General features: G+C 40.2%; 1 protein-coding gene across 1 annotated transcript in view; it reads left to right on the forward strand.

The window, feature by feature from the left end:
* Window positions 1–17,990: 17,990 nt before the first annotated feature.
* Window positions 17,991–24,221, forward strand: part of KLHL8 (kelch like family member 8) — a 48,369-nt gene continuing 42,138 nt past the window's right edge. The window contains exon 1 of the mRNA XM_044766296.2: window positions 17,991–18,204. The gene's annotated coding sequence lies outside the window, so the exon portion shown is untranslated. The remainder of the gene's footprint in view (window positions 18,205–24,221) is intronic.

Below are 24,221 nucleotides of genomic sequence, written 5' to 3' on the forward strand. Positions count from 1 at the left end.
AATCTACTTGTATATTTATCAAACATTCATTTGTGCAATTTTTTCCTATAGAATGCTCTCAATAGTGATATTAACTGAAATATTATTACTAAATTAAATCCTCAGAGCAGTAGTCCTTAAAACGTTCTGACTTTTCACTACTCCTGGAAGCTTCATTTTCTCTGGTCCTATAAACTTCAGCACGCTGTCTTAACCTAAAGCTTTCAGTTCCTTCTCACAGCCCCTGTAACAGTCTATCAAAGACCTTGCTAGCTTTTCAACAAATTGGGAGTATGGCCCAGAAAATAAAACAAATGGAACTTCTTAGAAATACTAGGTACAATCGGGAGCTTGAATCTAACAGTGTAAGGAGTGGAACTTTATCACAACCGCCAACAGGCCAGGGAAATTCTTCAGAATTATAATATTTGGGACTGTTCATAAGATTTAGAGAAGGAAATAATTTGATTCAAATGAGATTCTGCTAACTTAAATACTAATGGAAAGAGATACAATGTTTGCTTTCTATTTTACCTCTTCTTGCCTCTCCTGGGTTTTCTTTCACCCCTGACTTGTGTGTTACATATGGTTAAGCATTCTTTACTCCTCTATGTTATATGACCCAGGTTTATCTTTAGAACTGGAAAATCACCATGTGAAGTCATAACTGAGGGACACAAGATTAAGGGCAGTGCTTAAATACTGGAGGCAGCAAGAACTCAGCCATTCTCACCTCTTGCCCCACTGCAATCCATTATCTACAGGGCACTGAGAATGAGAATGAGGCCAGAAAAAAATCAGCTCATAATATCTTGCTTTCCTGCTTTCCGTTGTACTTAGAACACAAAGTCCTTACAAAGGCCTATGAAGCCTGACAGGATCTGGCCCCTGGCTATACACCTGACCCCCTCTCCTACTTCTCTCCCACTCCGTCACTACATTCCAGCCAAAATTGCCTTTTTTCTGTTTCTCAACACGCCCAGTTTCTTCACACCACCAGACCTTGAAATGTGCATGTCCCTCCAGCTCTGACACTTTCCCTGGGTGGTCATGTGATAAGATCTTTCATTTGCACATGGTAGGCTGTTGACAAATATTTGTTAAATGAATAAAGGAAGAAGGTGGTAAACATTAGAGTTGGTCATATATTAATTAATTCAGCTAATACTTTTTGATCATCTATTATGTGCTGAGCATTGATCATACAAAGATGAACATAAGACAAGTTACAGCCTTAATTTCTTCTCCTTTCAGTACAAAAAGGACTGTTGTTTTAGATGCTTACAGAGATCTTAAAACACCAACTCGAAAATGCCAACTTTGACACAGGATTGCTAAATCGAGAATTAAATCAATAAGGACAGCAATTAACAATAAAGCTTAAATTGAAAGATTCTTTCCCGTTGTGCAAACTGATTTTGTTCTCTCATTGAGTTTTTCCAGATGCAATTACCAAAATGTTTTCCTCTTTGGAGAGAGTCCTGTGACTATCCTCCATGCCTGCTGTAAAAACAGAAGATTTTATGATGTTTGATACATGTTTGCATATATAAGTATATAAAAAGATTTTTTAAATGATATACACTTCTTTTTCTTGAATTTGGATTTTGATCCTAACTGAATTATTTTTGAAATGGACAAGTAGTACATATAGTAGAAGATCAATAAAATAAAAAAGATCCAAAGTAAAATTTACCCAAGAATTAAACATGGTAAATTTCAAGAGCATATGGTGAAAAAAAGGTTTTTAGAAGGCAAAGAGGAAGCAAGAGATTTCATGCTGGATGACTCAAGCCTTCAAAGGTAAAGTAGAAGACCACATCTTCTGCTGGAGTAGGGGAGTCACAGGTCCTGAGGGCCTGAGAATTTGGGTGAGTTTTGGAGAACCACAGTGGAGAATATACGAATAATTTAAGAGGACATGAAAGTGATCAAGTCGAAATTTGCAGTAATCCCAATCAACAGAGTTTTATACCGTTTCAGAATTAATAAAGAGAACAATGATAGCGTCCTGGCTTTGGAGATAACTAATAGAAATGGCACGTGGGCAGAAAAGTCAAGGACCCCCAGAAAGTAGAGAGAAAGTATAATAAACTCCCACATGCTCATCGTCCATCTTCAATAACTACCTCCTCATTGTTTTATTTATGCCTCGACACTCTGCCACTATTTATTAGATTATTTTGAAGCAAATCCCAGTTATCATAATATTTCACCTGGATTTTAGTATGTATCTCTGAAGGATAAAGCTTCTTTAAAAAAAAAACATAATCACAATACCATTATTATACCTGAAAAATTAACAATAATTCTTAACACAAGTATCCAATCCATATTCAAGTTACTCCAATTGTCTCATAATTTTTTTACAGTTGTTTTGTTCAATTCAGAATCCAACCAGAATTCACACATTGCATGTGGTTTACAGGTCTCTTACATTTCTTCAAAGTCATAGTTCTCCCTCCAACTCCTTTTTTCTTCGCAATTTGTTGAAGAAACTAGAAGTAGGAGACTGGCTCAGATATGGACGCAGGGGCTAGATTTTGTAGGGCTTTAAAGATCTTTGTAAGAACTTTGGATTTTAAGTACAATGGAAAGTCATCAGGACCATAAAATATTGTGATCTCAATTTTTTTCTAGCCTCATTCTCATTCTGGCTACTGTGTGGACAGTGGATCATAAGGGGCAAGAGTGGAAACAGGCAGAGTCATTGCCATCCCCAGCACTTAGTCACTGCCCCTCACCTTGTGTCTCAGTTATGAGTCCACATGAAGATGCTCCCGTTTTCAAGATAATCCAAGACTACACTGGAGGTAGACGTTTTCTGCCAAACAGCTCTCTTTGGGACAAGAGACAATCTTCTTTTCAAGATCCTTGATAATGGACACGAATGAATTTACAGCAGATTAATCTCAGCATGTGAGAAAATAAGCCCTCACTTGCCCTGAAGTGCTCCCCTCTGTGCAGGGACAAAGTGGACCTTGGCCAGACTCGCCAGTATGAACTGAATCCCACTGTTAAGAGCAGCTTGCAGCACAAGCCACACTGAATCGGCTTGAGTTGGCAGCAGTAAAAGAAACTTGGCTCTTGTTAACTGTCAGAGCCAAATGCCCCATCCTGTTTTTTCCAGCTTCCACTTCAAAATAAAGTGAATATTTCTAATTCTATTGAGTGCTGCAAATAGAACTCAAAGATTCAATAAAACGCAGTTTTCAAAGAGAATTAATATGGAAGCTTTTGGTTTTGCATGCTGCCAATAACGTGAAATGTAAGCGCCAGGAAAACGCCTTTCCTAACCCAGGATCATTAATAATAAAATATTGTTTTGTTCTTCTGTTTAAAAAGGTTAAATTTTCCAATATCCTCTAGAAGGCACAATAACTTTTGTCACTATGAATTATTTTTCACAAAGTTATTCCCTGTTTACCAGTTCCTTTGGAACTTTGTTGCACAGCCACAATGACAAGTCAAATAATGTACTTGAAAGGACTTCCACGTCAGCTCTGTCCCTTTCTTAATTGTGCAATCTTAGGCAAGTTCCTTAACCTCTCTGAGTTCAGGTTTCCTCCTCTGAAAAGCAGAGCTAGTAATCGCAGCATTATTTACAATAGGCAAGACGTGGAAGCAACCTAAGTGCCCATCAACTGATGATTGGATAAAGAAGATATGGTATATATATGTATATACATATATATATATACAATGGAATACTACTCAGCCACAAAAAAGGGTAAAATTGTCCCATTCACAACAACACGGATGGACCTTGAGGGTATTATGTTAAGTGAAACAAGCCAGATGGAGAAAGACAAACTCTATGACTCCACTCACAGGTGCAAGTTAAACATATAGACAAAGAGAACTGACTGGTGGTTACCAGGGGAAAGGGGGTGGGGGTGGGCAGAGGGCACAAAGGGTGAAGTGGTGCACCTATGACATAACTGGCAATAACGTACAACTGAAATTTCACAAGGTTGTAAACTATCATAATCTTAATAAAAAGTTAAAAAAAAGGAAAAGCAGAGCTAGTAATAGGACTATGTCATAGGCCTGTAATGAGGACTAAATGAATTAATATCTATAATGGATTTTGAACACTAACAACAGTTAGTGCTATAAAGTATTAGGTATTATTAGCTACCTCCGTAGTTCTAAAATGTTGCTGAGGCTATGATTCTTTTTTTTCCTTTAGTTTAATTTGTTAAGTGCACAATTCAGTGGTTTTAGTATATTCACAAAGTTGTGCAACCATCACCACTAATTCCAGAGCATTTTCCTCACCTCAAGAAGAAATGCACACATGTTAACAGTCACTCTCCACTCCCTGGCAATCACTAATCTACTTTTGGTCTCTATGGATTTGCCTGTTCTGGACATTGCATATAAATGGAACCATAGAAAATGTAGCCTTCTGCGTCTCACTTCTTTTACTTAGCATAACATTTTCATCTATCTTGTACCCTGTATTGGTACTTCACTTCTTTTCATGCCTGAATACTATTCTTTGTAAGGACATACTACATTTTGTTTATCCATTCATCCGTTGATAGACATTTGGGTTCTTTCCACTTCATGGCTATTACAAATAATGCTGCTATGAATATTCATATACAAGTTTTGTATGGATGTAAGTTTTCCGTTCTCTTGCTTAAATACCTAAGAGTGGAACTGCTGTATCACATGATAACTCTATTTTTAACATTTTGAGGAACTACCAAACTGCACTATTTTCTATTCCCACCAGCAATATATGAGGGTTCCAGTTTCTCCACATTGTCAACACTTGTTACTGCTTGTCTTTTTGATTATAACCATCCTAGTGCACGCAAAGTGGTACCTCATGAGGTTTTGATTTGCAATTTTGCTAATGACTAATGACATTAAGCATCTTTTCACCTGCTTATTGATCACTTGTATACTTTCTTTGGAAAAATGCTTATTCAATTCCTTTGTCCATTTGTCTTGTTATTTTGGGGATGTAAATATTCCTTATACATCTGGATACTAGTCCCTAATCAAATATATGATTTGCAAATATTTTCTCCCATTCTGTGAGTTGTCTTTTCACTTTCTCGATGGTGTTCTTTGAAGCACAAAAGTTTTTATTGTTGAGGAAGCCCGATTTTTTTTTTATTTTGTCTTTTATTACTTGTGCTTTTGGTGTCATATCTAAAAACCACTGTCTAACCCAAAGCCACAAAAAGTTATGCCTAGCTTTTCTTCTAAGAGTTTTATAATTTTAGCTTTTACTCTTAGGTCTTTGATCTGTTTTGAGTTAATTTTCGTATATGGTACAAGATAGGAGTTCACGTTGGAGGTAGAGCACTTCCTCCTCGAGGCTCCTTTACCAATACATCCAGCAGAGGGAGCTCCAGTGTTTAACAACTGTTACTATGGCGCCTTCGCTTCCTCCCACTCCATCTATTTAAAAGACGTAAATTTTGGCCTAATTCTGGTGCCAAGTCATTCAATGGGTCTGGCTTTCCCCTGGGGGTACATTAGGAACTGTAGCATTTGAAAAACCTGAAGAGAGAGACTCTGTCCTTTATCATACATCTCCATATTTAATTAAGAAGGTCATATTTAAATATACAATATAAAGTATACCATATAATTTTTGTTTGATTTGCTATAATTAGATATCATGATAGATGATGATTAAATAATAACCACCACACCTTTTCTCCCCCAAAGATGGTGCTTATCCAATGCATCTCGAAGGATGACACAAGGATATTTTTGTTTTCTTCATTTAGCAGGTCAAATACTTAATATCTCTATCTACAATATGGACCCAGAACTCGTTCCACTCTAAATTTAGTGACCCATCCAAGAATTGAATGCTAATTATGGCAAATTTTTGGCTTGCCTGTGTTTTTGTTAATTTACGCAATGTCTAAACAGTGACAAAATGCATTGTGGAATGTTCCTAAAAGATACATTTAGCTTGAAATAAGCATTTTAAAAAGTATTTATTTAAAATAATAAATCAGGGGCCAGCCCTGTGGCCAAGTGGTTAAGTACGTGCACTCTGCTTTGGCGGCCTGGGGTTTCGCTGGTTCGGATCCTGGATGCAGACATGGCACTGCTCATCAGGCCATGCTGAGGCGGCATCCCACATGGCACGACCAGAGGTGCTCATAACTAGAATATACAAGCATGTACTGGGGGACTTTGGGGAGAAGAAGAAAAAAAAAGATTGGCAAGAGTTGTTAGCTCAGGCGCCAATCTTTAAAAAAAATTAATAAATAAAAGAATAAATCAAAGAATGAAAAAAGAAGTGGAAAAATATTGAGTATCTTCTACAGGCTGGCTATGGTGTAGGCAGAAATGGTAACGTGATAAAAATTTCATTTATAGAAATCAGTGTAGGTAGACTAAGGATTTACCTGTAAAATCTAAAACTAAAAAATTTCAGAAGAAAATATCTTTATGTCTCAGGAATAGGAAAGTGTTTGTTAAAGAAGATATAAAAAGTTCAACGCATTAGGTAAAGATTAACAAATTCTATTACATTCTAATTAAGACCTTCTGATTATTTCAGAGCAGAAATAAATACTATTGAAATGAAAAAGGCAGTAGAAAGGATCAATGAAACAAAGAGCTGGTTTTTTGAGAAGATAAATAAAATTGACAAACCACTAGCCAGACTTACAAAGAAAAAAAGGGAGAAAGCTCAAATAAACAAAATCAGAGATGAAAGAGGAGAAATAACAACAGACTCTGCAGAAATACAACGGATTATAAGAGAATACTATGAAAAACTATATGCCAACAGAATGGATAACCTAGAGGAAACGGATAAATTCTTGGACTCCTACAATCTCCCAAAGCTCACTCAAGAAGAGGCAGACAATTTGAACAGACCAATCACAAGGAAAGAGATTGAAACAGCAATCAAAAACATCCCAAAGAATAAAACCCCAGGACCAGATGGCTTTCCTGGGGAATTCTACCAAACTTCCAGAGAGGATTTAATACCTATCCTTTTCAAGCTATTCCAGAAAATTAGGGAAGATGGAACACTTCCTAACACATTCTATGAGGCCAACATCACACTGATACCAAAACCTGACAAGGACACCACGAAAAAAGAGAACTACAGGCCAGTATCACTGACGAACATAGATGCAAAAATTCTAAACAAAATTTTGGCAACCAGAATTCAGCAATTCATCAAAAGGATCATACATCATGATCAGGTGGGATTCATACCAGGGACACAGTGATGGTTCAACATTCGCAAATCAATCAACGTGATACACCACATCAACAAACTGAGCAATAAAAACCACATGATCATCTCAATAGATGCAGAGAAGGCATTTGACAAGATCCAACAGCCATTTATGATAAAAACTCTGAACAAAATGGGCAAAGAAGGAAACTACCTCAACATAATAAAAGCCATATATGACAAACCCATAGCCAACATCATATTCAATGGGCAAAAACTGAATGCCATCCCCCTGAAAACAGGAACGAGACAAGGATGCCCTCTATCACCACTCTTGTTTAACATGGTACTGGAGGTCCTGGCCAGAGCAATCAGGCAAGAAAAAGGAATAAAAGGAATCCAAATAGGGAGGGAAGAAGTGAAACTCTCGCTGTTTGCAGACGACATGATCTTATATATAGAAAACCCCAAAGAACCCATTGGAAAACTCTTAGAAGTAATCAGCAACTACAGCAAAGTTGCAGGGTACAAAATCAATTTGCATAAATCAGTAGCATTTCTATACTCCAATAACGAACTAACAGAAAAAGAACTGAAGAACACAATACCATTCACAATCGCAATAAAAAGAATAAAATACCTTGGGGTAAATTTAACTAAGGAAGTGAAGGACCTATATAATGAAAATTACAAGGTCTTTCTGAGAGAATTGGATGATGACATAAGGAGATGGAAAGACATTCCATATACATGGATTGGAAGAATAAACATAGTTAAAATGTCCGTTCTACCTAAAGCAATCTACAGATTCAACGCCATCCCAATCAGAATCCCAATGACATTCTTTACAGAATTAGAACAAAGAATGCTAAAATTCATATGGGGCAACAAAAGACCCCGAATTGCTAAAGCAATCCTGAGAAAAAAGAACAAAACGGGAGGCATCACAATCCCCGACTTCAAAACATACTACAAAGCTACAGTAATCAAAACAGCATGGTACTGGTACAAAAACAGGTGCACAGATCAATGGAACAGAATTGAAAGCCCAGAAATAAAACCACACATCTATGGACAGCTTATCTTTGACAAAGGAGCTGAGGGCATACAATGGAGAAAAGAAAGACTTTTCAACAAATGGTGCTGGGAAAACTGGAAAGCCACATGTAAAAGAATGAAAATTGACCATTCTTTTTCACCATTCACCAAAATAAACTCAAAATAGGTCAAAGACCTAAAGGTGAGACCTGAAACCATAAGGCTTCTGGAAGAAAACGTAGGCAGTACACTCTTTGACATCAGTATTAAAAGGATCTTTTCGGACACCATGCCTTCTCAGAGAAGGGAAACAATAGAAAGAATAAACAAATGGGACTTCATCAGACTAAAGAGCTTCTTCAAGGCAAATGAAAACAGGACTGAAACAAAAAAACAACCCACTAACTGGGAAAAAATATTTGCAAGTCATATATCGGACAAAGGCTTAATATCCATAATATATAAAGAACTCTCACAACTCAACAACAAAACATCAAACAACCCAATCAAAAAATGGGCTGGAGACATGAACAGACATTTCTCCAAAGAAGATATACTTATGGCCAATAGGCACATGAAAAGATGTTCATCATCGCTGATGATCAGGGAAATGCAAATCAAAACTACACTAAGATATCACCTTACACCCATTAGAATGACAAAAATATCTAAAACTAATAGTAACAAATGTTGGAGAGGTTGTGGAGAAAAAGGAACCCTCATACACTGCTGGTGGGAATGCAAACTGGTGCAGCCACTATGGAAAACAGTATGGAGATTCCTCAAAAAATTAAAAATAGAACTACCATACGATCCAGCCATCCCACTACGAGGTATTTATCCAAAGAGCTTGAAGTCAGCAATCCCAAAAGTCCTACGCACCCCAATGTTCATTGCAGCATTATTTACAATAGCCAAGACATGGAAGCAACCTAAGTGCCCATCAACAGACAAATGGATAAAGAAGATGTGGTACATGTCTACAATGGAATACTACTCAGCTGCAAAACAGAACAAAATCATTCCATTTGCAATAACATGGATGGACCTTGAGGGAATTATGTTAAGTGAAATAAGCCAACTAGAGAAGGATAATCTGTGTATGACTCCACTCATATGAGGAACTTAAAAATATGGACTAAGAACAGTTTAGTGGATACCAGGGGAAAGGTGGGGTGCGGGGTGAGCACAAAGGGTGAAGTGGTGCACCTACAACACAAATGACAAACATTAATGTACAACTGTAATTTCACAAGGATGTTAACTTTTATAACCTTAATAAAAAAAAATTAAAAAACAATTAAAAAAGAATATACAGCTATGTACCGGGGGGCTTTGGGGAGAAAAAGGAAAAAAATAAAAATCTTAAAAAAACAAACAAACAAACAAAAAAAAAAAAGAAAAATTATAGATAATTGAGAAGGTAATAATGATACCTAAAATAGTATGTATTTGTATGTTCATTACATAAATATACTGTTTGGAATTTTAAAAAAAAAGTTCACTCTTATTATTAATCAAATAAAATTAATAATTGGCAAAGACTTCGAAAATAGAGTTGCAGGGCATGCCCAGTGGTGTAGTGGTTAAGTTCACATGGTCTGCTTCAGTGGCCCAGGGTTCACTAGTTCAGATCCTGGGTGCAGACCTACGCACAGTTTGTCAAGCCATGCTGCGGCAGCATCCTACATACAAAACAGAGGAAGATTGGCACAGATGTTAGCTCAGCGACAATCTTTCTCAAGCAAAAAGAGGAAGATTGGCACAGATGTTAGCTCAGGGCCAATCTTCCTCATCAAAAAAAAGAAGAAGAAAATAGAGTTGATAGAATTGTCAGTAAATAAACAATTTCATACATTGCTGGTTAGGAGTATAAACCTTCCAAGGGGCCACTTAAGTAAGATATCAATGCAAGGTATTTTCACATATTGAGGTCCATGGGGTAGCTATTCTGGTTTAAAACTAATTCAGCTTGAACTAAAGAAGCCTGACTTATGGCCTATTAAACATACATTGTACATGTGCTTTAAGCATTAAAGTAAAGAACGCATTAAACATTATCTCAAAGCAGAAGAATGCAGTCTTTGAAGATAAGACGCATACTTCCCTTCCCACAGTGCGGGCATCAGTACTCTGAAGATAAGTTCTCTTTCCCAGGCATCAGGGTCATGTTGACCTGCTCATTTACAACTGGGTAGCTCTTTGAAACTTTGATAAATATCTATCCTGGGTAAGTTTAATGTATCTTCTTTGTTCTAAAAAGATATAAAACTATAGGCAAAACCACGCTTCTCCAGAACGCTTTCTTCCTTTGTGGAACCTGCCTTCCCAGGTTATAATCCTCAGTTTGGCTCAAGTAAAACTCAAATTCTCTCTCCTATATATAAAATGGTTAGTAGTAAATTGCATCGACATCAGACATCTGTTGAATTTATGCGCCTTCTGATGTAGGAGTTCCACTTTTTGGGAAACATCTCAGTGATCTAGCTACAAGTTATACAACCTAGAAATTTTTTTTTGAAACTGAAAAACTCAAAACAACTACAAATTAAAGCTTGATTAAAGGAACAGTAGAAGTAAATCCATACTAGGAAACACTCTGCAGTCATTTTTAAAACTTGTTAAATATAAATATTTTTGACCTGGCCAGTTATTCAGCATGAATTTGTAAGTTGGGGGAGGGGGTAAAGCAATTTTTAAAAAAGCATTAAGTCTGGGGCTGGCCCCGTGGTGTAGCAGTTGGGTTTGGTGCACTCCATTTCAGCAGCCTAGGTTTGTGGGTTCAGATCCCGGGCTTGGACCTGCTCCACTCATCAGCCATGCTGTGGCAGCATCCCACATACACAGTAGAGGAAGACTGGCACAGATGTTAGCTAAGGGCTAATCTTCCTCAGCACAAAAAAACAAAAAAATTAAGTCAGGTAAAGAAACATTCCAGGGGCCGGCCCAGTGGCACAGTAGTTAAGTTTGCATGTTCCGCTTCAGCAGCTCGGGGTTCACTGGTTGGGATCCTGGGTGCCGATGTGGCACCACTTGGTAAGCCATGCTGTGGCAAGCGGCCCACATATAAAGTAGAGGAAGATGGGCAGGGATGTTAGCTCAGGGCCAATCTTCCTCAAAAGATAAAAATTGTTTTTTAATGTAATAGCAGGCATGCTGAATATCTTCCAGTTGTCAGTCTAGGTCCCTCTTCACCCTTCTCTATCCTGCTTTGTGCCAGAAAAGCTGACCTTTATGGACAAAATTAACAGACTTCCTTGTCCTCTGGCTTCTGGCAGCTGCCCTTGGCAGGGGCTGTCCCTTGAGATCAAAGAGCAGGAGAGGGAGATGAGGGTCTCCCTCTCCCAGCTCCCTGCTTGCAGGGTCACTACACCTTAGCTGCTTTCCTTTCTCAAGGCTGTCCTATAGCCAGCAGCCTCCACTCACAGCCTTCTCTCCTCTCCAGATTCTGGTAACTGCTCTCTTACTAGCTCAGGAGTACTGCACTGTTCCTTGTAGCTTTTCCTAGAACCTAACCACACCTTTATGAAATTCTCCTCAGCTCATTCCTTACACGTACCCTGTTTTCTGCTAGCAGGCTCACTGAGAGGGAGGGAATGGGCTCCATGAGAGAGCAGAAGAGAGAAACACTTGGCAGAGCTTGAGGAAAGAGTTCATGGTCAGAAGTAGAGGCAGATAAGATGGACATTTCTTTTTAATTTTTTTTCTTTTCTTTTTTGTGGTGAGGAAGATTGGCCCTGAGCTAACTTCTATTGCCAATCTTCCTCTTTTTGCTTGAGACAGATTGTTGGTGAGCTGACATCTATTCCAATCTTCCTCTATTTTGTATATGGGATGCTTCCACAGTGTGGCTTGATGAGCTATGTGGAGATCTGTGCCTGGAATCCGAACCCACGAACCCCAGGCCGCCAAAGCAGAGCACGCAAACTTAGCCACTACACCACTGGGCCAGCCCCTTTAATCTTTTCCTATAAAAAGCCAGTAGTCCAGATTTGAAGACAATATTCTGAGCGAAGCTTAAAAATTCTTGACTGACATGTGAATGGCTGCTGGCCAATGGGCATGCAGCAAAGGTGATCACCTATCTTCTATCCTGAGCCCTCTTGAGCCTCATCTGTTTTCTACTCAACAGTTGTGAGCATAAAGGAAGAGTCTTTTTGTGGTACCTCCACCGGGTAGGCACATATTACCCTCTGGGCTTCTGTGATTCAAATCTCAACTGATGATAAAAGTAGCAACTAAAACCTTCCAAATAGCTAAACAACAGGCCATTCTACACTAATAATCCACTTTTGCCTCTGAGGAACTTGGCTGAAAGTATTTCTTCTGATTCTGCTTCCTTGAAAAAGAAATGCAATTATAACAATTTCTCTTTTTCAATGTTGGCTTATAAACTCCCAAAGAGAATCACTTACAAAGAGGATCTGAAACTTACAAAGAGGATCTGAAAATTCGAGCTTCTTTCTGCACCATCTGTGCAAGGATTAGGGGTGCATGAGTTCTAGGTTGTGGCTACGTAACAGCCAGCAACCATTCCGGGAAAAGACTTACATCATCTGCAAGAAGTTGCAATATGATAATCTCAAAGTGTTGTCTTAAAGTGTCTGTGCATAATGGTCAAGGCCTCGCGAAGTAAATTCACAGACCCTGTCCGATTACTCAACCCTCATTTCTCTCTTTCAATCCGTGGTTTTCATCTGCTGATCTCTTCATGACTCCTGACCATTGGACCTTCTTTGTCCATTGGCCCAGTGGAAGAGCAGTCCTAACTTGCTAATTAATAAGGAAAGAAAGCCTGCGAGCCTGGGCAAGCCACTGAGCCAGTTCCAGAATTTGGAAGCAGCCACATTTTGTTTATCAGACACAAATCCTTTTTGCAGCTGGAACTTGCAACTCCTCAAGGCCTGCAGTGAGGCTCTTTTGGTGGCTGAATGGTCACTAGGGCCTCAGGCTCCTTTTCGCATCCTTCCACCATCCTATATGCAACTTCCACCCTCAGATCACCTCATAGTCCAAGATGACTGATAAAACTCAAGCCATGACTTCCAGGAAGAAAGAAGGATAAGGGGCTGGCCCGGCGGCACATTGGTTAAGTGCACACGTTTCACTTCAGCGACCTGGAGTTCACCGGTTTGGATCCCGGGTGCAGACATGGCACTGTTTGGCAAGCCATGCTGTGGTAGGCGTCCCACATATAAAGTAGAGGAAGATGGGCATGGATGTTAGCTCAGGGCCAGTCTTCCTCAGCAAAAAGAGGAGCATTGGCAGCAGTTAGCTCAGGGTGAATCTTCCTCAAAAAAAAAAAAAAAAAAAGGATAAGAGAGCTACCTCCCAGCTAAATCAATCCCCTTAAGCGGCCATCCCCAACCTCCCATGCAAAACGTGGACAAAGCTCATGGATAGAACGGAGTCTGTCAGGGAGGCTGAAAAAATAGTCTGTTGGCTAGGTACATAATCGTCCCTGCAAAAAAAACTGAGATTCTTACATTAATGAAGAAGGCAAGAAGATTCTGTTTAAGCAGCTGGCAGTATCTGCTGTGCTGCCTTTCTTTTAATTAAAAAAAATAATTCAAAAAATAAGCTTTTGAGAGAGAGATTCCATTATGAGACTGTGAAGGCATCAGAAAGCTGATGTAACATAGATCTATATGTTAATGAAAGAAGTACTTTTCATAGAGAGCTACCTTTGGAACACATGTTGGAATTGAAACACAACTACATTTGTTCCACTGTGCCAGTTTCTACCATACATATGGATACAATTTTGCTCAGAAGTGTATTGTACATATTTCAAACATAGATATTGCTAAATGTGTTTTTCTAACTAAAGTCACAACACGTCTGAAGTGTGGTAGGGATGGAGGCAATTTGCTCTCATCCTGTCACTTTGCATTGTGCCCTAGAGAGAACCCACAGCTCCCCACATAGGCAGCCTGGAAGCTCAAGCACGTCCAAGCAGGTTCACGGGAAATGGAAAGTGGACTTGGGCAGGAAGGAATAACAAAAGTGGAATGTTAAAAATGGGGGAAAAAAGGAAAAACCCTGGCTTAAATTATACATTTTAAAAGCTCACCAACACAAGTAATTTTCAAAAGAAATAATTTAGTGCATCAACTGAACTAGCAGTGGCCATCCCGAGGACGCCTTCTGTTTTAGCTCCATCCACCAACCTACCCCGAACTACCCCAAATAAATAATCACTCTAAACAGGAATAATGTACCTGCTACGTAAATATATCCTCAAGTAACATCCTTTGGCCCACAGCTGCACCCCCTACTCCTTCCACTCAAATTCTTAACTCAGATTCTATCTTGTATAGATATTCTGGAGCCACCAGTGAGAACTAGCCATCGTGCTTTAGGAAGCAGAGTTGAATAGTTGCAACAGAGACTTTATGGTCCACAAGCCTTAAATATTTACTATCTGGCCTTTTATGGAAATATTTGCTGAGTCCTTCCTGACTGCACAAAGTTGATATGCATTCCTTTATTGCCCCAGTATTTATTAGATAGCTACTATATATCAATTACTGTGCTCCTCCTTTCTACTTAAGAAGCTTTCAGACAAATGAAAGAGGTAGATAATGAAAATGCCCACTGATAAGGGCTACGTTAGGGACAAAAGCAGGTTGCAACATGAATGTATACGGGAGGCGCTAACCCAGAATAGAGAGGCGGGAGGATTGTAGCCAGGAAAGACTTCCTGACGAAAATAGTATCTAAGTTGATATTGGATGGTAGGTAGGAGTCAGCCAGGCAAAGAGGGAGAAGGCACAGTAATTACAATGGCCCATAGAGAAATTAGGGAAATTCAAACATTTCAGAGATGAGAGTGAAAAAAGGGCAGCAAAGGTTTAGAGATACCTATGTCAGATTGACAGCAAGGGTAATGGATAGAAGAAGTGTCATAAACTAAATAGCATAAGATGGGCCACTGAGTCAAGACCAGAAAGCACAGCCACCCAGGGTGCCCTGCAGCAGAAGACAGGAAGTGATCCTGTTAGGAGAAGCTGAAGCCCCACAGCACAGGTTGGCTGTGGAGGAGGCTGATGAGAGAGGAGTCCAGGGCTGGGAAGAAAGGTAACTGCGAGCCAGTGGCTCTGACCTGGACAGGGAGGGGTGGTCTTGCTGGTGGCGCTCAGGTTCCTGAGGAGGAAGTGTTCTTAGACTGGCAGCTCTTCAGGGAACTGCCCTCTGGCTGCAAGCTCTGCCTCCATGGCAAAGGAAGAAATAATTGTCCTCTTCATTATTTTTCCAAATCCCTCTGCAGCCTGTATCTGAAATTCTTTTGGTGGTTATAAAGCCTTTTATTCTAGGACTAGAGATAAAGACTTAAAATGCAAATGTTGATTGAGGTTAAAACATTGCAATTTATTCGGACCAAAGTATAATCAGAAAATGAGCCAACAGATATCAAATCATTTCCAGTTTTAATTTACGGGACTTTACGGAAGGGAAGGAGTCACTAACAAAAGATCCTTACTTACAAGGGCCAGTCCTGTTTATTCTCCAAGGGAGCTAGGGAGGAATGAGTAAAAGCTAAGATACTCCGTCAGATTTAGGAAACGTGTGTTCTTTTCTTTTAGTTGAGCGGGTAGGGACGGAAAAAGTTCTCCTTGAGCCTCCTAGGGTCTCTGGCTAGGTCTGAAAATTAAACCGACAAAGACAGATTAACAGGATCAAAGCATACAAATTTTATTGGATTTTCCCATGTACGTGAGAGCCTTCCCAAGAGAACGAAGACCCAAAGAAGAAACCAGAGCAGGAAGCTTTTATACCTTTTAGAGGAAGAAACAATAAATTTGTGAAGAATTGACATGACACAGCAGTCTGGGCTAAGGGTAGTAAATGGTGAGGAAACTAGGAAGATAAGGATTAGTTAAAATTTGTTTATATAGACTTCTCGGCCCTAAATTCCATCTCTGGTGATAAGAATGTCTTCTTTTCTCCTGGCATAGACAGGGGACCTGTCACAGCGGAGTTTCATGACGTGTTTCAGAGAAGAAGGGGGGCGGGCAGGAAAAGGTGGGAGGGGTCCAAGTGACCCTCGTGCAGCTGCATTTTCTCGAATTCCTTCAGTTTAAGATATTCAGCATGCCACATGCCACAACTAGAAGGACCCACAACTAAAAATACACAACTACGTACCAGAGGGCTTTGGGAGAAAAAGGAATAATAAAATCTTAAAAAAAAAAAAGACATTCAACATGCCAAGGTGCTTATATTTTGGGATAGTGTGCCCTGAACCACATCAAGGTATATCTTGTTTTGTAAGATGTATATTTTTGAAAATAATTATTTGAGAGCATTGTTGTGGATATATCACTTTTTTTAGGGAAGGATTCCCCACCCCCCCACCCCAGTTTATTGTCATTTGGTTTGAGCATTTCATTTAATTTTCAGAATTTCTGCCTGACTCTCTTTCCCCAACAAAAAGCCCTAGATTGGCGTACCTTACGTGTCCGTCCCACCCCCCCCCCACCCCCACCGGCCTTTGCCATCCTATGCAGACCTTTTCATTCCCATTTTCTATTTGGTTCCTCTATCTCCTGCATTAGATCTTGTGTCTACAAGTGCAGGGGCTATTTGATTTTGTTCATTGTGTACTTCCCAGTTCCTAGCTCAGAGTCTGGCATATAGTAGGTGCTCAATAAATATTCTCGACTAAATAAATAACAGTATTGAAATGTTGTGTATATTTCTTTGATCCAGTTAGTAACTACAAGTTGCCTACTGTTTTGTACATGTCAATTAGCAGAAAAAAAAGAGTTCTGCTCTATAAGCATGTTTTTTAGGAGCGATCCAATTAAGAAGAAAATTTCAGACTATAAAAAAATTTCTATTAGGATATGGTCTTATTAAATATATATTGCATTACATCATGCTTCCGGACAAACTTTACAATTTCTTTTTTCTTAATGCACACTTTAAAACTGGTCTGCCTCTATTTCTCCAAGGGCATTTGCATTAAATTGGCAAAATATAATGCTCTGAAAAGAAATATTTTAAAATATTAAAAATTATTTATTTCTATTTCTGCTATGTAAAAAAAGTGATTTTCTAGAAATGAAATAATTCAAATAGGCACTTTGGGGTTTTTACCTAAGATGCTAATTATTTTTTAAAAAGCTCTTTCTGGCAAAGTCAATGCAAACCTATGTGTTAATACTCATAAATGTACCTAGGATTGAATTTATTCTGAAATAGATTCCTCGGTTGTGAAAGCTTGAGATTGCTCTAACAAAAGACACATTTAAGAAAATATCCATTAAAAATTTTTCCTTTGCTCTCTCTTATTCTCCCCCCTCGTACATTCCATCGACTTTATTGAAAAATTGGTTTATTCTAACATCATTTTATTTGCAATGGTTTTAGCACCAATGCTTAGGTCAATCAACTGCCTCCTTAGGTTTATGGGTATGTATTTATAAATACAAGCTGTTTTGTATATTCTTCATAGAGCATGTAGAGAAAGTAACAAAGGTATAAAAGCAGAAGGCTTTTTTTTTTCTTTTAAGACATATAGGCCCCAAGACCACTCACAACGCGCAAGAGGGGGCTTGGATATAAAAGGAAACTAAATTTTGTACCGCCACGAAAGTGAAGAAATGGATAACTTCAGAGGCACTTACGCTGTATTCCACCTAAAAACGTGCTTTGAGGACGTCAGGGAGGAGAATGCTATCCAGCCCAGAGCAGACTCCCGCCGCCCACCAGGGAGCTGCGGGGTGGCGGCGGACACCCGGAGGAGGCGACCAAAAACCACACTTCCCAGAGTGCTGTGCGCAGGCCGGGCGCGCGCTGCTCGCCCAGCGCCCGGAGGCCGTCGCTCCCGGGAGGCCGAGGCGAGACGACGCCGGGGCTCGGCGGGGCCGCGCAGGGGCGCGCGCGTCCGTCGGGTGCTCGCGCGGGCTGGTGCGGCGCCGCTCGGGACTGCGGGCGCGGGGAGCGCGGCTGCAGCCTTCGCGAGACCGGGAGGCGGCGAGCGGAGGGACGAGGCGAGCATCGAGGTAGCCGGCCGCTCGGCCCCCCCTCCCCGCTCCCTTTGTGCGGCGCCTTTGGCTCGCGCCGAGCCCTCCCTCACCCCGGCCCCAAATGGTCCCGCCGCCCCGGCTCGCGGTCTGGCGCGGGGATTCTCCGGCCCGGCGCGCAGTAAGCACAACTCCACAGCTCGGAGGGCTGGGCCCGTCCTCCCGCTGCACGGCTTCTGTCGCCCCCGTCGGCGGGAGGAGGGGTCGTCGGGGCCCGCTCCTCGCCGTCTTTGGAGGAGCGGCGCCGGCAGGTGCTCCGCGGGTCGGGGACTGGGCAGGCGCGGCTGCTGGCGCGGTGCGTGGTCCGGAGGGCGCCCCCGGCCCTGCAGCGCGGGGACCGCGGCCCGCCCGGGGCTCAGGCGCGCGCGGCGCTGCCCGCTCGGGGGCTCGGTGCCTGCTCGGGACCTGCCCGTCGCGGGGGTTACTCGCCCCCGGGACTGGCCCGCCGGCACGAGTCCGTCCGCGGAGCGCGCTGCCCGCGCCAGGCGTACCCTCGGGGCGGGGGAGACGCCCGCCTGCAGCCCCTTCCAGAGCGCGCCGCCGTCGGTGGAGGGGACTGCCTGCCGCAGGTGCCCCTCTTTCCTCCTGCCGCTCAGTCCTGGGCTGAGGTCGCCTGCTGGGGTCTTCAGCGGGGGCCGTTGGTCTACACAGGGGACGTTTTCTAGCTCGTCCTTTAAGGGATTTGCACAGTCCTAGCGTTTGGGTTTGAAAAGCTGTTTATGTTTTCCCGCTTGGCATTGTTTAATCAGATGACTTTTCGTGGAAAACTGCACTTTTATTAGTATTCCTTTTACTCTGTTTTCATAGCATAGCTGTGTTGGGCCCTTTGCCCTATGCTAATGTTACCACCTTGCGAGGATTCTTGGGCAAAAGGTTCTCGAAAGAACCTGCGTTGATACAAGTATTTTGTCTGCTGGTTGCACTTTTTCTTCCTTTGCGTTGTTTTTCTCCTGTGTTAGTCGATCGCGGTTCGACTCTGGGTGTTCTTCCCCCTCCCTCTGGGAGGAAACCCGGGCGTCTTGACCCTGCCGGGGGGTAGACTTGGTGAGCAGGGACCTCTGCTTGGCGGCGGCTTTTTTCATTGGCTGCTACTTTTCCTCCTCCTTCCTACCGGCACCCCCTTTAGTCTGTCAGTCAACCCGTGACCCTCTTCAAACTTTTTAGTCAGTGTCTGTCTTGCCTTTAAGATACCAAATAGTGTGAACATGAGTATAAAAGTAAATCGCAGGGTATGGTACTCAACGATTGCATTTAGCTTCATCATGTTAGCATTTAAGGCTGCCAGTTCTTTTTAGCGTTCGATAAGATTACTATTATTGTTTTTAATATAACATATTCTGTAATAATTGTACGTTCTGTATCCTGGCAGGAAATTTAGTTCACAATCAGTGAGGGTAATTTTTTTTTAACTTTTTGTTGAGATTATGATAGTTTACAACCTTGTGAAATTTCAGTTGTACATTGTTTGTCGGTCGTGTTGTAGGTGCGCCACTTCACCCTTTGTGCCCATCCCCCACGCCCCACCCTCCCTTTCCCCCGGTAACCATTGATCTGTTCTCTTTGTCTACCTGTTTAACTTCCACATATGAGTGGAGTCATACAGAGACTGTCTTTCTCTATCTGGCTTATTTCACTTAACATAATACTGAGGGTAATTTTTTAAAAACAATGTTTCCTCATTTGTTAGGAAGAAAGTGTGGTAGATAAATTTTGACCCTCCCCCCCATTTTTCAAAATTGAGTTTATATTTAGATCAGTTTTAGGTTCATGGCAATATGGAGTGGAAGGTACAGCGATTTCTCACATATGCTGCTTGCTTTGCCCCGCATATGCTGTCTCCCGCAGGATCAAAATCCCCACGCAGGAATGGTACATTTGTTACAGTCGACATTGATCCATCCTTGCCACCCACAGTCCAGAGTTTATGGATCACTCTCGGTGTTGTATATTCTATGGGTTTAGACAAATAACCCCTATTTAAAAAATCAAGAACTTTAAAGAGTTGTAGAGAACTGAAATGGGTATTACCATTTTAAAAAGATTAAAGGGAATATTTTGAACATCCTAAAAGATAATTTTTTCCCCATAGGGCAAGAGTTCTTTATTCACATGAAGAGTATTAATTTTCCATTACCTTCTGTCACTGTCGTCTTCTCAGTAGGGTCTCAGTATTTCTCCTAAAAATTAATTTTAAATAGCTTTTGTGTTTTGAGAAAAATTGGATTTTTAAACTTCGGTTTCTTATATTTGAATATTCCAATAATCATTTGTTTTTTTATATTAAGAATTAAAGAAGGGCCGGCCTGTGGCCAAGTGGTTAAGATCACGTGCTTGGCTTCCCCAGTCCAGGGTTTGCGGGTTTGGATCCTGAGTGGGGACCTAGCACCGCCCATCAAGCCATGCTATGGCCGCGACCCACATAGAAGAGCTAGAACGACTTACAACCAGGATATACAACTATGCACTGGGGCTTTGGGGAGAAAAGACAAAAAAAAAAGAAAGAGATGAGAGAGAAGAAATGCTTCATAGAATAACAAAACATATTTCTCAGTCCTAAAACTCATTAGCTTGACCATTTCTTCACTTTTCTGAAAAACGTGTTTTATGTTAACCAGGGAAGCAAGAGGAAATCGGGCATTTTTAAATGTCTTAATTTTTCTTTACTGATGTCAAGATGTATCTACAATAAAAGTGACCCATCAGGCTTTTTTTTTTTTTTGGTAATCTTTTTTTTCTGTCTGCTGGGCCTTTGTGGAAGCATCAGGATATTATAATTTACTGAGCTCAGTTCCAGAACTAGACAACCCTGGATTAGAATCCCAGCTCTCGACATGTTGGCTCTGTGACAGTGGCAAGTTATTTTCTGAACTCTATTTCCTTAGCTGTAAAAAGAGGATACAAATTTTAATTGTTATAATATATGAAATCGTTTTGTAAACTATAATGCACTATAATATTCATCGATATCACTAGTCACGTGCTGTATTTTAAAATGCTGCCAGTGTAATTTATTTTCTGGTGAATACTGCTTATGTAAATACTATCAATCGCTTGTTTTAAAGAGTTTCCTGTACAAGAGGGTTCATTGTCTGATTATGAATAATTTAGTCAGTTCTTGTGAGTCAGAGGTAAAATTACAGAAGAGGGTCAAAGGGACTTTTGGAAAATTTCTACTTCATCTCCCTGGTTCTTAACTTGGATCTGTGGCGGTACCCACAAATGGCCTGCCAGGAGTCTGTGAACTCTTGTGTCTATCTGTACTTTTCTGGGGAGAAGACCCACAGCTTTCAACAGATGTTCAAAAGTCGTACATGACCACCTTTCCCCCGAAGGTTCTAAGAACCATTAGCTTCAGTTGTCTAGGCAGGTTTCTTTACTAGATATTTTGCAGATTATTTTTAAAATTAGTTTTTTTTACAAAAGACTGTGAGTACCTGGTTTTCTTTCAGCCAGAACTAGAGGTTGATATTTATGGTATAAAATGTTCATACGAATAACAGTCCTGCTTCTCATCTCCAATACTGCTGATTGGTCCATTATCCTTAGGCAGATACTGTCCCCCCCCACCCCCCACCTTGATGGGCAATAGGATGCACGGCAAAGAATGGCCCCTAATGCAATCCAGCATGCTAGAATATTATTTTGAAATGCTGAAATGTAGTTTGATTTGTTTATTCTAAAATTCGGATGTATTTTTTGTTTTCTCAACAAAACACCAAATGCTAAAGAAAATTAAGTATTTTATCTCCCAAACTAGATGATGATGTTTACGTAGTATATTTGTTGTTGTGTAATATTTCTTCTTGTATAGCGCAGAGTGTAAAGTTATGTTAAATCTTAATTGATGATCATTTTGACTTTCAGTGTTGCTGGTTTGGAAGGAACATGGAATTTACAATCAATTTATGTAGATTCGATTATAATTTGTAATTTTAATTTATAACATTGAAAATTAATCTTATTTGCATTTTGGGAATTTCAGGATTAAGTTAGAGTTCTAAGTTTGAGTTCATTCTTGTAATAGAGTTTGGAAGCAAGCTGTATTTTCCTTGTTAGTGCTAGGTTGCTGGGCTATAAGGCTTTACAGTGTGAAGCCAGCTTCTGTTTCTGGGTCAGTTACCAGTAGCAGCCACAAGGTCTGAAAGGTGTGAGGTGGATCAGTGATGCTGTACCACCTTCTGAATGAATCTGTCCAGCAGAGTAATGTCTTTTTGTCTTATTCTTTGAGAATTTTTTTTCTTTTTCCCTTTGATTTTGGTATTTTCGTTTGAAATCTGAATGCTTTTCACAGTTCAAGGTTCTAAATCAATACTTGAGGATTTGTAGAATAAAGTAACGGAACTGTGTTTGGCTCCCTAGATTTTCTGTTTATAAAAATAGATCTCAAAGATCAATAAAGATGAATGCCAGCATTTGCATAGTACTTTACGTGTGAAAGATAAGTCACTGTGCTGCATCTTTAGTTATTTTAATGCAGAGGATTCCTTTTTTAGTTTAATAATGAAAGTTTGAGTTAATTGGATATGGAAAACAGGAATCATTTCAGCAAAAATTTTTCCTGTGGGAACACTATCATTTTAAGAAGATTAGTGATTTAATGTGTATTCTCTTACTCTTGAGCTTTAAAAAAAGTCAAAAACGTTTTCTGTATGGGGAGGATATTAATACCCGTATTTTAGTTCTCATAGAGTAATTTATACATACTGTACAAAGATATAGTTACACTCCCATATGAAGATATAGTTAATGCCGTCTTTGGCCAAGTGTTAGGAGTTTTGGCTTTGTAGTCAGGCAAGCCTATGTTGGGTCCTGGCTGTTGCCACTTAATAGCGGTGTGACTTTGCTTAGGTTTCTCAACTTCTCTGAGCCTCATTATCCACATCTGTAAATATAAGAATGCTACCTTTTTGGGTTGTCCTGAGGATTTAAATGAATAAATGTGAAGTATCTAACTCAAATAATAATAGCAATTACTTAACATAGCTTATATGCCAGACAATTTTATTAATTTATTTAATCCTTATAGCAATCCTATGAAGTTGGTACAGTTATTTTCCTCATTTTTACAGATGAAGAAACTGAGGCTAATGAAAGGTTATATAACTTATGCAAGCTCGTACAGCTAATAAGTACATAACACTCAACAAATGCTGACTGTTGTCATAAAAAAAAAAAAGGAAGACATAGGGTAATATAGCCAGTCCTCATCTTTTGCTATAGTGAAAAATGCATCCAAATGTGGATCATTATAAAGCATATTTTATTTCTTTACTGGAAAAGCATTGATTGGAAGATTGTGTTCCTGACCAAGGACTCAGGATCACATAATTTATGAAAGTAGTAATGTCCATTAATTGTGTGCTTGCTGTGTACTAGTTACAGAGCTAAGTAATTTACATATATTACTACTTTTAACCTCACAACAAGCTTACAGGAAATCTGAGGCTCAGAGTGATTTTAAGTGACTTGCCCAAGGCTACACAGCTAATAGGGAATCCTAAAATTGTCTGGCTCTAAAGTCTGCTGTTAACCACTGGTTTATGTGCCTAGTGTTAGATATGGCTAACAGATTTCTCTAAAAAGCAAGGCAGCAGCTTAAGTAATTTTACGTAGAAAAGTACTTTCCTCGTTTAGAACTAGAAGTACACAAGTGATTACCTGCAACTAGGATCTTGCGTAGGCCAAACTCAGCTTGCTGCCAGCTTTGTGAATAACGTGTTATTGGAACACAACCACACTCGTTCTTTTATGTATTGTCTTTGGCTGCTTTTGTACTACAGTGGCATGGTTGAGTCGTCGTGACAGTCTGGATGGCCCACAAACATAAACTGTCTGCTCTGTGGCCCTTTACAGAAAAAGATTGCTGACCTCTGACTAGGCCAACCCTTTTATAAATGAAGAAACTGAGACTTGGAGATTTAGGTCGTGTGGGGACCTGGGATTGGCCACCCCAAGATGTGTCTCTTTGGCATCAGGATTATTTGAGGCTGATTGCT

The sequence above is a fragment of the Equus asinus genome, chromosome 3 (assembly GCF_041296235.1).
Source record: "Equus asinus isolate D_3611 breed Donkey chromosome 3, EquAss-T2T_v2, whole genome shotgun sequence".
NCBI classification, from domain to species: domain Eukaryota; kingdom Metazoa; phylum Chordata; class Mammalia; order Perissodactyla; family Equidae; genus Equus; species Equus asinus.